The sequence below is a fragment of the Emydura macquarii genome, unplaced genomic scaffold, assembly GCF_026122565.2.
Source record: "Emydura macquarii macquarii isolate MOO-44397 ecotype Brisbane River unplaced genomic scaffold, CSIRO-AGI_Emac_v2 contig_2768, whole genome shotgun sequence".
Lineage (NCBI taxonomy): Eukaryota > Metazoa > Chordata > Testudines > Chelidae > Emydura > Emydura macquarii.
In genome coordinates this window covers 5,451,938-5,469,078 of record NW_027132905.1, presented here as the reverse complement: position 1 = coordinate 5,469,078, position 17,141 = coordinate 5,451,938, and the positions used below count along the sequence as shown (strand labels likewise).

Here is a 17,141-nt window from a genome sequence, read left to right as displayed (position 1 = left end):
CTAAGAGAAAAATTTGGGCTATAGTATATCCACATTGAAACAAACGTGTCTTTGTGGTATCCATTTGTTGTATATTGTCTTATACTTAGACCACATGCTCTTCAGGGCAGGGACCATCTCTTTCTTACTCATGTGTGTACAGTGCCTAAAACACTGTGGCTGAGGCCTGTGGGCCCTACCACAATATAAATAAATAACAAAAACAAATACAAGATGGTGCTAGAGCATACGAATATCTTGATATACAATGTGCCTGTTTGAAGTACAATCCTTGTTGTTCTTAGAAGTTCCCGGAATAAAGAGACTGTTCAGCTGTCTTGTGCCGGGGTGCTGTCCATAACTACAAATATGACAACAATTAAGGACAATAGCCCAGATCTTCAAATGAGAATTAGGTGCCTAAATATCTTCGAAGATCTGGGCCCATACACTTTCCTTTTATTATTCAGATACTCCAGCTCCAGAATCAAACTTCATTGTAAATGCAATTACCTATGTAACTTTTCTGCATGAAGCCATGTAGGACAAATAAATCACTGCCACTAGAGATACATTAGATCTATTCATACAAATGAAAATCTATCTGAAAACAGAAATGTGAATACGTTTTCTTCGACTTGTGGACATTTTATAAAATAAACAAATACAATGAGAACTATAATTCAAGAATTTTTTAAACAACTTTTCATCCTTTGTTCCCAACTTGCCTTGTCATGCTGAATTACTGCATATACAAGTACAATCTCCCAGATGGAAAATTAGGTAACATTATTATTGTTAATTGTTGGTTTGTTTCCAGTAGTGCCAATTATTTGAAAAAAAGTTAGGGGATGATCTGGGTCCACTTAAAAAACTAGCTTGAAAGCAAACTATTGGCACTGAACCATACAGAATACTGATTATTTTTAGTAGTAGTAGTATTACAATAGCATCTGGAAATCCCAAACAAGGATCCCTTGATTACAGTGAATAACAAATAATGACTTGATTACAGCGTATAAATACCTTCACCAAAAGAAAATACAGGGTATTAAAGAACTTATTTAACATAGCAGAGAAAGGCGTAACAAGAACCAAGGGCTAGAAGTTCAAGTCCAACATATTCAAATTAGAACAGACATTTTTAACAGTGAGGGTAAATAGCCATTGGAACAAACTATCAAGTGGCATGGTGGATTCTCCATCGCTTCAAGTCTTCAAATTAGGACTGGATGACCCCCTCTCCTGGCCTTAAAACAACCCCCAACATCACTAAGTACATCATTGGAAGCACAGTTCAGGACACACCAACTCAAAAGGCACCAGATCCTGCTGTAACAACACATGCAAAACCTGCAAACATACTGCCACTGTTACAATGATCCATATCCCCCATAACACACCTTACAAGAGCCACAGGTCTTACACATGCCTATCACAACAGATGTTGTAGCTCATCCAGTGCATCAAAATATCCCAATAACAACGAGGTGGGTGAAACCAAACAACCACCATGCTCTTGAATGAACTCGCACAGAAAAAATGGTATAAGACAAAAATCACCATATCACCGTGGGTGAACACTTTTCACAAAATGATCACCTCTATATCTGACCTCTCAGTCCTTGTCCTCAAGGGAGACCTGTATAACATCTTCAAAAGACAAGCCTGGGAACTTAAATTCATAACTCTGCTAGATACCAGAAATCATGGGCTCAAGAGAGACATTGATTTTATGGCTCCTTACAACAATTTGTAACCTACTAACCCTCCTTTGTCCTACAACTGTAGAGGTGTTAACTGCCCACTTCACCTTAAATGGTCTCTTGTAAGTGTATTGATCCCTTATCTTTTCCCTCTTGTATTTAGCTGACACCTTGTATTTAGCTGTGAGTCCTTTCCCAGACCACCTTAAGAAGAGCTCTGTGTAAGCTCGAAAGCTTGTCTCTTTCACCAACAGAAGTTGGACCAATAAAAGATATTACCTCACCCACCTTGTCTTTCCAGTATTAGTTGAACACAAGTTACTGGTTGGGAATAACTGGATAAAATTCTTTCCCCTTGGTTATACAGGTGATACTAGATGATCTAATGATTCCTTCTGGCCTTAAACATCTATGAATCAGTACCCCACTGCAGTAGGCATACAAACATGTAGTAAAAACACAGACCCTGCCATCAAATAGTTTAGAATCTTGGTTAATAAGATGCAACAGGTTGATGACACAAAATAACAGAAAGAGAGAATACCTGTGAAATTTGACAGCAAATCTTGTAAGCTTTCTAGAAAAGCTGGCTAGCTTAGTAATGACCACAGTTCATATCCTGTTCAGTATCCCTCCCTCCCCCCGGCCACTCCAAACAGGAGTTCTTCCTGTGATAAAGACAGCATTAAATGTAGCTCATAAATTCAGCAATCATATTCTGCTTATTACCCTGCAGGCTCCCACTGGATCCAACTCTTGGGCCTCCTTGAAGTTTTTGGAAATTAAGCTGGTCAGAACCCATGGCTCAACTTGAAAATTCATTCTTCACTGTAAACCCAGTTAACAGTTTCAGGCTAACAACCCTGGACTAGCAATCCTGAAGGGAGTTCTTCACCAGGATATGAAAAACAGTCAAAACAGTCTAGTGCAGCCCTATTTCATGCAGCATTCCTCTCTGAAAATTTCAATGTTAATCTTTTATAACAACCAGAAGTAATTATTTAGCAATCACACAAAATCTCACTACAAACAGTAGTTACTGTGAAATTTGACAGAAAATCTTATAAGCTTTCTAGAAAAGCCAGTCTAGGTTGGCAATGACCACAGGTCATGTCCTGTTTGCTTTGCACACAGATATGTATAATAAAAAATGGCAAAGCAAAGACTGTTGAATATGATATTGAGAAATGGTTTCTTTCCAATGCTTGGCAGGGTGAGGGAGACTGGATTTCTAAGGGGGCTGATGCTCTGACATGATCTGAGACAGGGAGATTGTGTTGATGTCATTGATGACAGGTAGTTTTGAAGGTGGTACTGGCAGATCAGTCTGCTCTGTTGTTGCTGTTGTTTTTATGGACTGTGATGCTGTAATTTGCAGATGTCTGCTTCCCCTCTCCCCATTTATGTTTAAATCAAAATAAAATAATGATTTCTAGCATAGTGTGACAGGGTGGTCAGCCCATGCCTGCTACCTGACATGGCCCTTTAAAGGTTTGAAAGGTCCAATAGACATCTATAGAGAGAGACCTAAGGGGATAAGGATAGAGAGGAAATGGTCCAGGGAATGAATAGTGCTTGCAGAAGGAATCCTGTTACTGTACTTTTAAGGGCCCAGGGCCAGGAGCCTTATAGAGAGCGTGGGGCATGGCTCCCCTCTCTCTCAACCTATTGGAAAAGAATTGGGAGAAGGAGACCAGCATAAAGGCTGCTTTCTCCCTCACAGCAAGGAGACATTGGCAGGAGAAGGCTGGCCTGCTGAAGGAAGCTTGCTACAGTCTTGCAGCTGACCTGAGGCACAACTCGAACTTCAGGAGAAGGGCTGAAGGGAACTCCGGTCTGGAGGAGGGAGATAAGGACTGCTCTAAATGCTCTCAATACAGCCCACCTGCTGCAGAGCAGGGCTGGAACTGGTCTTCTGGGAAGCATCTCAACAGCTGACTAAGAAGAAGCTGAGAAGACCCACACAGCTGGCAGAGATAGCAGAGTCCAGAGGAAGATTAGGCCTGGGGAAGATGTCAACAATCAGGGAGAAGGTAGAAGCAGCCCAAGGAAAGATTAGAGTGATAAGTCCTCATCCACCAACAGGTTCCCCTACCCCTCCTCAGAACAAGGAGGAAGATAAGTGCACTAGAAATGGAAGAGGGCAAGAACTATAAGTCCCAAATGGTGATTGAAGGCCAGGCTTAAAGGACATTAAACTTGGGTTTTCTTATTTTGGACATTTCAGTTTCCTTATTATGTCCCTTAGTGACCTAAACACTCCCACTGAAGTTCTCCAATAGGTCACCTTGAAGGCAGGCCAACCAATGCTGTTAGCCTTTCATTGGAGCATGAATTCTTGACAACCAATCTCTTCTTTGCTCCCCAAGTGGTATCCTCTCCAAGTCAATTATAGGAGTTGCAGGTGCTCAATACCTCTCAGGATCTGGCTCAACATTCTTCCTGTGGGACAACAAACACCCTCTCCAGGAAGCAGAGGACAGAGGTCACTAGTGTTCACAGGTCACAAAGCACTTGTCATAGTACTATATATTGTCTTCCTACTTAGTATCTTTTCCTAGTTGATTCTCCTGCTGCTGCTAGAGATGCCTTCTTTTATGATTTACTCATTTGATCATTATTCATCTCCCTGTCACAGTCTAAAGTGTGGTGCATTGTTACATTCATTTGTTTCAATTATTTTTCCAAGCCAGACAAATTATGTTTAAATCAGAACAAACAAAAGATCCAAAATAAATCAGCACCTATACCTGATAACAGGGAAAATAAATGAGAAGTAGAAGCATATGTAATAAATCAGTGATTTGTCAATGGCAGGTTAGGGATGCATTTTGTCTTTTCTCATACTGGTCCACTAACCACAGGTATGATATTTCAACGTTCATTAATTGCACGGGCAATTTTACTGTTAGACCATCACATTCCTGCTCTGTTAATTATTGAGTGTCAGAAATGAGAGGAAAAAAAACAAGAGTCTGAATTACCTCTTCACATTTCCCATACATCACCTTCCTTAGAGCCACCCATGCGCATGCGGTTTGTGCAATAACATTCCAAAAGTTACCTTGGACCACATTTTAGTAAATTATCTCAAGGTCTCTCTATGAGGTGCTCATTTGAAGCAACTTCTGCCTATCTGTATACCAGCCACTAATTATCAGTGCACAAATTATCAATTTTTGTGCTCCATCTCCCAAGAGTAGACTCTTGACATTTGCGAGAGAGAACAAATAACCTCTTCTGGAAACACACACCTTGTTCCTGTTAGGAAAGACCCACATTAGTGAAAGTGAAGCAATGCATTCTGGAAAGCACAGGGCAGAACCCATCACAGGCTGCCTGGAGGGGAAATACTACCCCACACAGACAAATCACAGTCTGGGACATGTGGGTAGGACAAGCCACGGCAATTTCTTTTTAAATGTGTAGGTGTTTAGCATTCTGATTGTCCAGTTAACTTAAAAATGCAGCTTGTTTTCCTCTGCCAACAGCTTAATAATAACAACATTAACATGGTGCAAAATGCCCCGCGTTGTGAAACGACGAACCAAAAGGATCAGCATTTCTGATTCAGTGGATCTGACTCTAGTGTTTATAAGCGTGCTCGTGAAGAAACCCATGAGTTAAGTTTCCTGTCACTTCAACAGAGCTGCTATAAATTGCAGATCCGCACTGTTGCTGAGCAAGCTGTCTTATATTTACTGCTGGATGGGGAGCAGGCAAGTACCATACCCTTGACAGATGCTTAACTTGCACAACCCTCTAGCTACTTCCTCAGCTCTTCTGAGTCAAGCCCTTTAAATTGCACCAAACATTTTTATAATAATCCTTATTATCTGCATGCTACCCATTTTAACCATCTTCCATGAGCAACTGATCCTCAAATTAAGTCCGTTAATTGCATGTTATGTAAATTCTCATCTGTCCTCCCTGGGGAACTGACCATCTAATCAGTGAGATCACCACCTGCCCCCTTTGTAAAGACAGACAAAAGTAGCAGTTAACTCTTGCTCCTTATCCTGTGATATAATTTCTCTGCCCTCATTTTTGAACACCCCAGTGTGTTTTCATTTTTGCTGGCTGGGCACATAGTTGTAATGTGTCCAGCTCAATTGCTATTCATTACTCTTTCTTGAATATCTGATTTTTCTATGTGTTTTTATAGCTCTGCCTTACCATCCTCCTTCCCACTTTCTTTGTATTTTGTTTTTACATGTCCTCTATTTGTGTTTTTTCCTTTAAACTCCTACTTAGCCACATCAGCCTCTTCATAATTCATGAATCCCATTTTTATAGTACAGTTTGCATTTGGACCCTTCTGCTATATATCATGCATAAGAAAACAGGACAAATCCAACAAGGTGAATTAAAATGGAAGAGCGGTATTGAGAGGTGAAAGCAAATTGAAAAGTATCCTAAACAAAGGGAAAACAAATTCTACACTGTATACTAGTAAAATGTTACAGCCTTAAGGCCCCAGTCAGAAAAGTATCCCCAAGCAGTACAGCACTTAAGCACATGCTTAATTACATTTAAATTCAATAGGATTTAAGCACATGCTTACCATTAGAATGTGCTTAAGTACTTTCCTGAATCAGGGTTTAGGATTGTGACTGTCGCTGTATAATCCACAAATAAAGAGCAATTAAACAGTTATCACAACAGCTTTCTTTTTTCTGGTTGTGTGCAAATTCTTTATTTTCATTTTTTCATAGACAAGGCCAGAAGGGACCATTGTGATCATCTAGTCTGATCTCCTGCATAACACTGGCCCGAGAACTGTATAGGTGGCCCAGAATGTACTTGCAGATGGAAGAAAAGAATCTCCACATAACTCTCACCCGCAGTGCCCTTTTGCTCAGGTTCTGAGCTTTGGATCAGGATTTGTCCCACAACTTTTTTTCTTATGGTCTTAAACTCAGTGGTTCAGGGATATTCTAGCTAACTTTTGCCAATGAGACACTTGAATTTTCAGTCCATACTGCAAAACATGAGTAAATTACAGAGAATTAGCGCATTTAATGACTGGGATAAGTGACCCCTGGCACTGTAAGTGACATGTTTAACAACCTCATTTGCAATTGTAACAGAATGAAATGTCAAGCTGTGGTACAAGACTTGAATTACAACAGCTTAATCTGATGCGTCAATGCTCTTTTTATAAACCGTGTATTTTGCAGCAAGGGAAAATGAAATTTCATTGCAGTGCAAACAAACAAACATAAAAAATCCTGTGAGTAATCAAAACTTACAGTTCCCTACCACTGGAAAATAAGCAAAGAAATTCACATGATACACCAGAGCTTATTAGAAGCACCTCTGAAAAATAAAGGATATAAGCAAACATTTACTTTACAAATGCATTTTAGCTCTACCCATAAAACAAAAAATCTACTTATGTTAATTAACATTTCAAAAGCTGAATTATAGAATACATTTTAAGAGGAAAAAAGTCCTAACTAGATTATCATAAACAGAAAATCAGCTAAACTTAAGTGTCAAATACAATACAAATACATAGAAATCTGATCACATTTTATAATACATGTATCCCATATGATGAACTTCTATTCCTCCTATACAATGAGCTGCTGCCAAGCATTAAGATATTTTAATTATACAATGTTTCAGAAATAATGAGCAGTCTTCAATTTTGGACAAAAGAGAAAAAACATACAATTTCAATGGGCAAAAAAAAAAGTGTATTCTCAATTCCTTATTTGTCTTGATCAGCTTGTTATTGTTTTACAGAATATTGTGACCAGAAAGCAGTAGTCAGAACAAAGATATAACATGAGTTTAGCAACTGGAAAGGGATATGCATTATATCACATCATCAGTTCAGTCTTTACACTGATGCTGTAATGTATAATGTTCTTGGATAGTTGTGATAAGAGAATTTGAATCAGAGCAGTCATAAGCTCTAATATTACTAGAGGTTTGATAAAGTCCTTATTGCTAACAAGAGTAGCTGAAGATGATGAAAGCTACTGTCCATATGACTGCAAGAAACACAAAAACTAATTCTGGGGAAGCAGAAAGTTCTTATACTACAAAATTATTGTAGAAAAATCCAGAAAGTAAAACCATTCTGTTTTCTACAAATGAACATGAGATCTATTTCCAAGACATCTCAAAAGCATTGCCAAAGTCTTTTTTTGACATTCATACAAAGAAAATTTGGAACTCAGAATGTGTCAGGTACTATAAAAGGCAAACTGATATAAAGATAGCTTTGCTCTATTAGGATGCATGGGTATGAAATGTGGGCCCTACAGGCAACAGCTGAGAAGTAAGGCTTTCAAAATGCATCAAATATCATATGTGTGTATCAGGCAAAGAGAGAAATAACAAAAGGAAAAAGCAATGTGTGGATACTCAAAACACTGTGGAGTGAGTGTGGAGAAAGTAGATAATGACATTAAAGTTAAAATAATATAAATGCAAAGGGGGGGAGGGGGGAGCGCATGCAAGTATATAGCACTGTCCCAGCAATAGTCTGCTACTTCCTACAAAAAAAGTATCTAGGCAAACCACAGCCATGTGTTTCTCAAGCCATCCAGTCCAGGCCCTGGGAACATGAACAACACACCAGTTTCAGGAAAAGGTAAAGTGAAATATTTTCAAGATGATCTCTGCAATGAAAAGGCCTAGAGATGTCTTTTCTTTTCTTTTTTTTTTTTTTTTTTTTTTTAGCTAAGATTAGTCTTGATATCAATGGGCTCACAAAACCATAGGCTACTGTGGATGCCAATTGTAAATGGGATTTGTTTTTTATTTCCCTCTCTGTCCCTATCTATCGTCTTCCATTGGCATAATGGCAATTCAGAACATCCATACATTTGTAAGATTATTTATTATTGGTGCCCAGGTCAACTTCAGCGACGTATGATTTCTTGTAGAAAATGGAGGTACAATTGCTCCGAACGGCTTCCTATGTAATCAAGTTGAGGTAATTTTTCTATTAAAATAAGATATCTGTGATACCAGATAGTACTGGTTAGCGTGCCTTTAGGAATTATCTTAAAGGACTGACTCATAACCAATTGTTGCATCAAAAAACAGAAAGTTATATAGACCTGATTCTCATTTACGTAAGGAAACTTTACACTGCTTCGCAGCAGAAAGTGGCCTTAAAAAGATCATAAATTATATTTATAGTCACTTGGAGGCCCCTTTACACCTCCAGAGCCCTGTACAGTGGCCTTAGTATAAGTGAAAATTAGGCCCTCAGTTAGAAAATGAAAAGAAGAATCTGGAAAGTGAATGTATAAAGTCAAATGATGAGAATATGAAAAATTCTTTCATTTAAGCATAAATATAATAAAACCTTAAGTGAAAGAGCTTTGTATTTTAATGCGATACAATCCAAATGGGGAAAATGTCACTTGTTAGATAACACAAATACTTTTTTTCAATCAGTTTCTTCTACTAATCACTTCTTAATAAGAGACAAGGATATCGCAAACTATTAGAATGGTTAACTTGATTACACTTCGTATAATCAATAGCAAACCTTGATATATTAAAAAAAATGCCACTAAACTATCTGAAGTGTTACTAAGCCTAGTTGAGGGTAAAAGGCTAGATAAGTCTACAACTAGTGGAGAAATAATAGAAGATAGTAAGGCAAAAGCAGAAGGTTGCCTCAGGGGTCAATACATTCACTGCATTCTGAATTCTACTTAGTATATAAAGAATGTGTACCCTAACCTGTTTCTTCTCCATAATGAATACAAAACTCCAAAGCCACCACACATGAAACCACTCAATCAGGGCTGGATTTAGGGGCAGGCGACCCCGGTGACTGCCTGGTGTGCTGCGTTTGTGGGCTGTCAGGCTTGGGGTGCTGTTTTTATTGTTAAATACAGATTTACAGATCCTACCGTGCAAATTTATCATCTTATATGACAGGGATAAATCATGCATGCAAATCGTGCATCAAAGTTGTGAAATGAGCTACAAATGCAATAAAAAATAAGGTATTCAAAAGTTTACCAAATGGAGGTCGGGGAGATGGAAGACGCTCCTCGCCTAGGGTGCCATTTGGCCTAGTGCCAGCTATGCACTCAAATCCTTTATAGAAGCATGAGTTACATTAATCAAAAAGCCAACAAGAGAAGCTGCCCGTAAGAATCATAGGCTGACATTAATTAATACATTCAGATTGGGACGTACATGCTAAACCTGTAGTAAACAGAGTGACTCGCTCAGCGTCCCATGCTTCTGAAGGTAGTTGGAGTTTTCATATAAATATTTGGTTCGGATTGTTCGAACCTGTAACATCTGGTCTATCCACCTAAAGATTTGACTGCTGCAATTTTGCTTAAAGCTAAAAAAGCCTTTGATCAAGTTAAACAGCTGGTATAAGACTATGCGGGATAAATTCAAAGCCACTCCCATTAATTAGCAGCTATAAATCTGTATATTATACATACACACACACACTTTTTGTTACTTGTTTCTCCCAAAAATTACTGCTTAGATGAAGACAATTGATCTGTCAAACATAAGAGACATCACTAATAATAATTAGTGAGCGCTTCTGTGTTAATATAGTTTAAAAGGCACCCTGGATATATATCATCTATCTAGGAACGAATATAGCCCCTTTTCTGTAGTATCTGAACACCCTAACTACTAAAGAATGTATCTTCCCATAAACTTCTGCAAAGTAAGACAGTATTATTATCTCAAATTTTAAGACAATGATATAAATTCCATGCACTATCAGACTACTAAAATAAAATAACTCTATATAGTTAAATCACAAGCATAAACACTAACTATTTTCATAATTTTACTGGTAGGCTACTCACTGCATCCTTGTCCAAGGACTTTCTCTGTTGCTGTACTTACACTATTCTTTTCAGGGAGCAGCTCTGAAAGGCTGAATCAATGCTCAACATGAATGCTTTTAAAGTGGTCATACAAAATAGCATTTACATGGCTGACAGTTTTATTCAATTACGCAAGAATATATGAAAGAATGATAGTCCATAAAGACTTTGCTTGGCTTGAGTGCTCCGGACGCCACCACCACCACCTCCCCCCCCAAAGTCCCAATGGATTGTTTGGGGTTTGTGTGGCTCTGCATGGTCCCCTGCAGTGTGGCAGCTGGACCGCATATTTATTGAATCTAGCACTAATTAATACCCATCATTTCTTCCATGGTTTTCAGCTTTATTAGAAAAATGACACCACCAGCTGCTCTTATCCCATTCAGCTTCAACAGAAACCAGAGTCTCTAATGTTTAGGTGTACCTTCCCCTGGTTTACCAGATTCTGATCATCTTAGCTATATGCTTTCTTCTAGAGTAAAGCTTTAAGCTCAACCCTATACTGTACTTCTACTAGCAATGGTGAATTACTCCAAACCTTCAGCATATTTTAGAACCAAACTTCACCTGATCCTTTAAAGTCTCTGAAACGTTCATGCTGTTGCTGCTGAGGTTTTGTTTGTTGGTTTTGCGTTTTCTGGTGTCCACCCTGGATCAGAAATATCACAAGTTTTCCAGCTTGTACAGCCTAATTCTCCTCTCTCTTACTCTGTAGTAAATTCGGAGTAACTACCTTGTAGCTCAATGGAGCTACATCAGTGTTAACTAAATGGAAGTCATAGAGGAGTCAGGCTCGTAGTCTTCAAACTACACTGCTAGCTTGTTGTAACATGATGACAAAGCAGAACAAGACACTTTTCTGAAGTTTTGGGAGCCTTGGGGAAGAGAACAGAGTTCAATACCAGGTCAGACAAATATCACACCCTCCTCATCTTTAATCATCTAGTGGGTCTCTGAATGCCTGAGGTTTTTCCTTTTAACGGATATATTCAAGCAACATGCTTTGCCTAGCACAGAGGGCATGGCTATAGGGAAATATCATGGGTGCATGAACTGATTTTAAAAGTATGGAAATTAGGTGTGGCCCTCAGAATCCTGCAAAGCCACATAATGTTGCAAAGTCTGCCCATCCCTGAGTTCTTTGTAAGAATCTGAGATTATATTGTGCATATCTCCACTATGTTACTACACAGGAATAGCCAAAGGAGGGAGGAGGGGAAAAAAAAAAAGAGTGACTAATTCTGCCCAAATATTGAGGGTTCATATTCGATGCAGGAGTATGGCACCTGAGCATAGGTATTCTCATACACTCCTGTTTGAATGGAGCTCTGCCTTTTCCAGAGGCTGACCACATTCATGGTCCACTTCTTGCCACATACAGGTTATGTAAACAGCACATCATTGTTCATTCCATTAGCAATACCCCTCAATCCCAGTAAAATTAAGAAATATTCACTCTGTGTGGCCAGTTGAGAAAAGGATACTGTGAAATAAAACACAATGGGGGAAGAAGGGAAGGGAAGCATCCTGTAAAGAAAAAGACCCTTCAGAGGTGAAATTATAAAGTATGCGTGTCAAGCTGTGGTATGAAATTAGTGCATTGCACATCTCATTAGTCTCAGCTTCCCCTTATCACAAGGATATGGCTGCTAGAGCTTTGAATTGGAGAGAAATGATGCTACAGTAAATGTGTAACCACACCAGAGTGACAGAACTCAGCTGGTTCAGTATGAGAATCTTTCAACTTTCCAGGCTTTCAATTGGTGGGTGATCATTAGAGTTTTATGCAAAAGATAGGATTGAGAGGGAAAGGTGATAACCGTTGCCCTACAGAGATGATTTGAATTTCAGACAGCAGGTTTCAGTAATAGATACAATGTGAGATTAAAATAAGTGCTATCCTTGCTATTTTTTCCTGAAGTGAAGGATCAAGCAAAATGTTGGCTCCCACAGAATTAAATCTTCTTCCCCACAACAAAAGAGTAGAGGCAAGAAACAAAATCTCTAATCTAATGGAAAACTGTGAGGTGATGTGAATGGGTTCCTGCCAATGAAACTCGTAGACAACTGCACCAGAAATATTTTAAATAGATGCATCCTAAAAACCTGTCAATGCTCTGAAAATGAGAGAGAACATCTGGATGACAGAACATCTGTATCTGGATAATCTAAATTAGGAGAGAAGTCAGTGAAAGAGATCACTCAAAGAAATATTTGAGTGCCAGGACTATTTCTTAACATGAACAAATCACTCTGCAGTTTCATTTACAATTCCCACAGCATCAGAGAAACTAAGGAAACGGCTTGAGTTTCCATGTGAAAAAGGCCAAAAATATGTAGTCTGCAAAAAAAACCATTTGACTTGGCACATTTGTGCTGGATTCATCCCAAGCAAACAAGTTCTTGTCCCACATACACTTCTGACTTCATACTTCAGGGAGAAATGACAAAAAGTGTGCGGATTCTTTGTTCCAATGTGCAACACACACACCCCCAGGGATTTTGGGAGCTGGATCTAGCCAGCTCACGCATATCTAGAAAAGCAAAAACGTTTGCAAAACACATCAGCAGACTACCGGTAAAATCCTTGCTCCACTGAAATCTTAGAATCATAGAGTTAGAAGGGACCACAAAGGTCATCTAGTCTAACCCCTGTCAAGATGCAGGATTTGTTTTATCTAAACCATCCAAGACAGATGGCTATCCAGTTGTCTTTTGAAAACCTCCAGTGAAGGAGCTTCCACAACCTCCCTGGGCAGTCCGTTCCATTGTCCTACTGTACTTACAGTTAGGAAGTTTTTCCTGAGATTTAATCTAAATCTGTTGTGCCGTAGTTTGAACCCACTGCCTCTTGTCCTGCCCTCTGTCGCAAGAGAGCAACTTTTCTCCATCTTTTTTTATGACAGCCTTTCAAATATTTGAAGACTGCTATCATGTCCCCCTTCGATCTCCTCTTTTCCAAACTAAACGTTCCCAGGTTCCTTGAGCCTTTACTCATATTGCTTGCATTCCATCCCTTTGATTGTCTTTGTTGCTTGCCTCTGGATCCTTCACAGTTTCTCTACATCGGTGACCAAAATTGGACCCAGTACTCCAGCTGAGGCCTAACCAGGGCCAAGTAAAGCGGTACTATTACCTCCCGTGACTTGCATGCTATGCCTCTGTTAATACAGCCTAAAATCGCCTTTGTTTTTTTGCAACAGCATCGCATTGCTGACTCATGTTGAAGTTGTGATCCACCACAACTCTCAGATTATTTTCAGCGGTGCTGCTGCCAACTTAGTTATCCCCCATTCTGTATCTGTACATTTGGTTTTTCTTCCCTAAGTGTAGCACCTTACATTTGTCTTTGTTGAATTTCATTTTGTTGTATTTCATTTGTTGTCTATATCCCAGTTCTCAAATTTATCAATATCCATCTGAAATTTAGCTCTATCTTCCAAACTGTTGACAACCTCCCCCTAGCTTTGTGTCATCTGCAAATCTGCAAGTCTGTTTTCTATTGCTACATCCAGGTCATTAATAAAGATGTTAAAAAACACTGGAACCAGAGCAGATCCCTGTGGAACTTCAATTCAGACCGCCCTCCAATCTGACATTATTCCATTAATAGTTACTCTTTGTTTGCAGTTGTTTAACCAATTATGTATCCATTTAATGGCAGTTCCGTCAAGCCCACGTTTCTCCAGCTTACTTATCAAACAATGACAAAACTCCCATTGACTTTGGTGGGCATGAATTTCATACTTTAGGTGGGCACAAAAAATAGTTCCAATGAAACAATCCTCTTCCACAAATATAGGGCAAACTGAAACCAAGATTGTCTTACTTTGAGTACATTTAAGATAAGCACTTTACACAACTCAAAAACCATCTTCAGTACTTTTTTATTTAGCTGGTTGTTCTGTGTCTTTTGGGAGTTGGGGAGATATTTTTGTTTTCTTTTTGGCAGATACAGATCTTTTCTCCATTGTGACATATACTGATCTCTGTGATCTCAGGAAATGGACATATGGGAGGGGGAAAGCATCATATATGTGCTTCCAGAAAATGGGGCATGGAAGGAAAGACTGTTGGGACGACTGCAGTGGAAGAGACAAAAAGACAAGCTGACAGCCAGAAAGTGTTTGAGGTTCATAAATGAGCACCAAGAGGAGAATGTGGGAAGATCGTTAAAATGGAACAAGTGAATGACAAGGGTGAAAAAAGAAGAGTGCTAAAACAGACTACCAGCACGTATGGTCAGGCATCAACGCTTTTACGGTCTACTACACAAGAAAACAGTAGCTTGTATTGCCGAGACTATGACTTGCATTAGGATAACGAAGGAAAGAGTTGACTGGACAGCTGTCTGTGCTAGAAAGAGAACGGCTACTCTAGGAGTTAAAGCAGGGCTTGAATTGACAGTTTATTGCAATGGAAGGAGAGCTTTTGCCTTGTTAAACCTTTGCCATTCAGGCAGGTACCAAATACTGAAGGCATTTTCATTATTTAAACGCTTAACGCTATTCCACAAGGACTAGGCATAGTCGAGTCTGTGCAAAGTGGTAGATGATCATAAGATGAGAAATGAACATCCTGAAGGATTGACAAAAATACTAGTGACAGGGAAGCAGCAACACTGCACAAGAATGGTACAGAATTAAATATATAAAAGATCTAAGCGGGATGATTTCAAGTGAGTTGTTCTGATGAGCAGACAATTGGAGGCCCAGGAGTAGGTTGTATGATTTTGCCTGCTTTACCTGCCTCCAAAGCCTGACTGGAGCCCACTACACTATATCCCCAGTGCCTGTGTGCTGTAGCACTTGGGATCTGACGTCCAGGCTGTGGCTGCTTGAGCTAACCACACAGCTGTGACTCTCCTTCCCACCTGTTCTTTGTGAAGAAAGACATGTTTGGATAACATGTCTGCACAGTAGCAACTTTCCATGGAATATGGAGCATTCCTACACAGGGTGTATTGCAAGTAGTCTCTCCCCAGGTCAGCCACTCCCACAGACCTGTATATAGGTGTGATACTTCCACATAGGTAGGAGAGGATGTGGTGTTACTGAGCTGCAGTTACCTAGATGGGCTAGATTAGGCATGGAATTGTATACCTACTTTGTGCACAAGTGCAGTGACTCCCTGTGCAAATTAGGTACCTGTGCAAGAATGAATCTTATTAGCCATACTTAAAACCAACAGAACTCACTGGTTCATTCACATTTCTGTATATGGAACATGCACCTTTAGAATTTTCACTAGAAGTTCGAAAAACAAATCAGGATATTTTTTAGATGTATGCATCTGAAAATAGTGATACGCGCTCAGAGCACAATTCGTTCCTCTACACTGCTACTCTTTTTCCTATTATAAAATGAGTAAGAGTTCTAACTGGCAATTTAACAGCTACACAATGTGTAAGCAGACAGTACTTCTACACTACTTCTAAAGATATTAGTTATATCCAGCCTTTCATGCATAACACGGCTGAGAAATTTCTCCCCAATAAAAACTTATGTTAAACGTAAGAGCATATTACAAGAGAGTCACTGACTGGCAGACTAGGATTTAAAAGTTTCTGCTCAAATCTGAGAAAGGCCGTGCTTTCTTTCTAATTCTTCTAAGATATATGAAAATATGTGCCTCGCTTAACATTGAAGGGCAAATTTCAGAGTAATGTCAGCCAGGTCCAGGGCTGTGAAAAGCCACTCTGGAGGTTTTAATGTTTAAACCACTCAGATCAACTGTCATTCAGACTTAGCATGTAGAGCTGCATTACCCAAGGAGCTAGCTCTAACCTGCCAATTTGTTTAAAAGCAATAAAACAAATTGCTCCCATTAAATCAAGGATAATCCTGCTGCATTTATTCCATGGTATGAGTTATTAAAAACTACTCAAAATATATAATGGATGCATCATGAAAGAGTTTATGTAGATAACATATACCCCTAACTTACTCACTTAAACATTCTGGAACTGCACAGTTAAATTATTATTATTGTTTATCAGAATTACAGGGGCATCAAGGAATGCTAGTCAAGGATCAGGTCCCCACTGTGCTAGGTGCTGTATAGAGAAGTTTCAAAGATGACAGTTTGTTTACAGATTAGATGCCTCTGGATTCTACATTGAATGACCCGTGCACTACGTTTTCTTTTAAACACATGCTATTTTCTGCTTTTCTATGGCAAAGAACCCACCTCATTACAAAATTTAAAAAGCACATTTTATCTAAAATTACCCATGAGTAGTAATGAAGAACTCTGCTGCCTGCAGAAATGTTAGCAACCATGTTGTCACTTCCCCCAGGAATAAAATGACCAAAATCTAAAAACCTACAAATCAAAAAACAAATGACAACTAAATCAAACAATTGCATCCTGCATCATGCCCTGAGGCTCGCTACATTGAGCATCTGGCAGATGCTAAGGGAGCCAGTTCCACAGGAAAGGTGGAAGACTGAGGTTGTCTTGCTGGCAATCTTGGTCAATTCAACCCAGAAAGTGACATCAAGAGCCTTCCAGTTAATCTCAATTGAGCGGGCAGGTCTTCTTCTCCATGGTAGGTAACCAAGCAGTCGGGAAAGAGCTGGGTGTATAGAGAGACAGAAGGGAACATTGCTTGATC

The 17,141-nt window shown here is 39.3% G+C and overlaps 1 protein-coding gene across 1 annotated transcript in view; it reads right to left on the bottom strand.

Annotated features, from left to right (window-relative positions):
• The window catches only part of ADAMTS2 (ADAM metallopeptidase with thrombospondin type 1 motif 2), a 217,449-nt gene that overhangs the window by 68,030 nt on the left and 132,278 nt on the right, over positions 1 to 17,141 (bottom strand). The window lies entirely within an intron of this gene.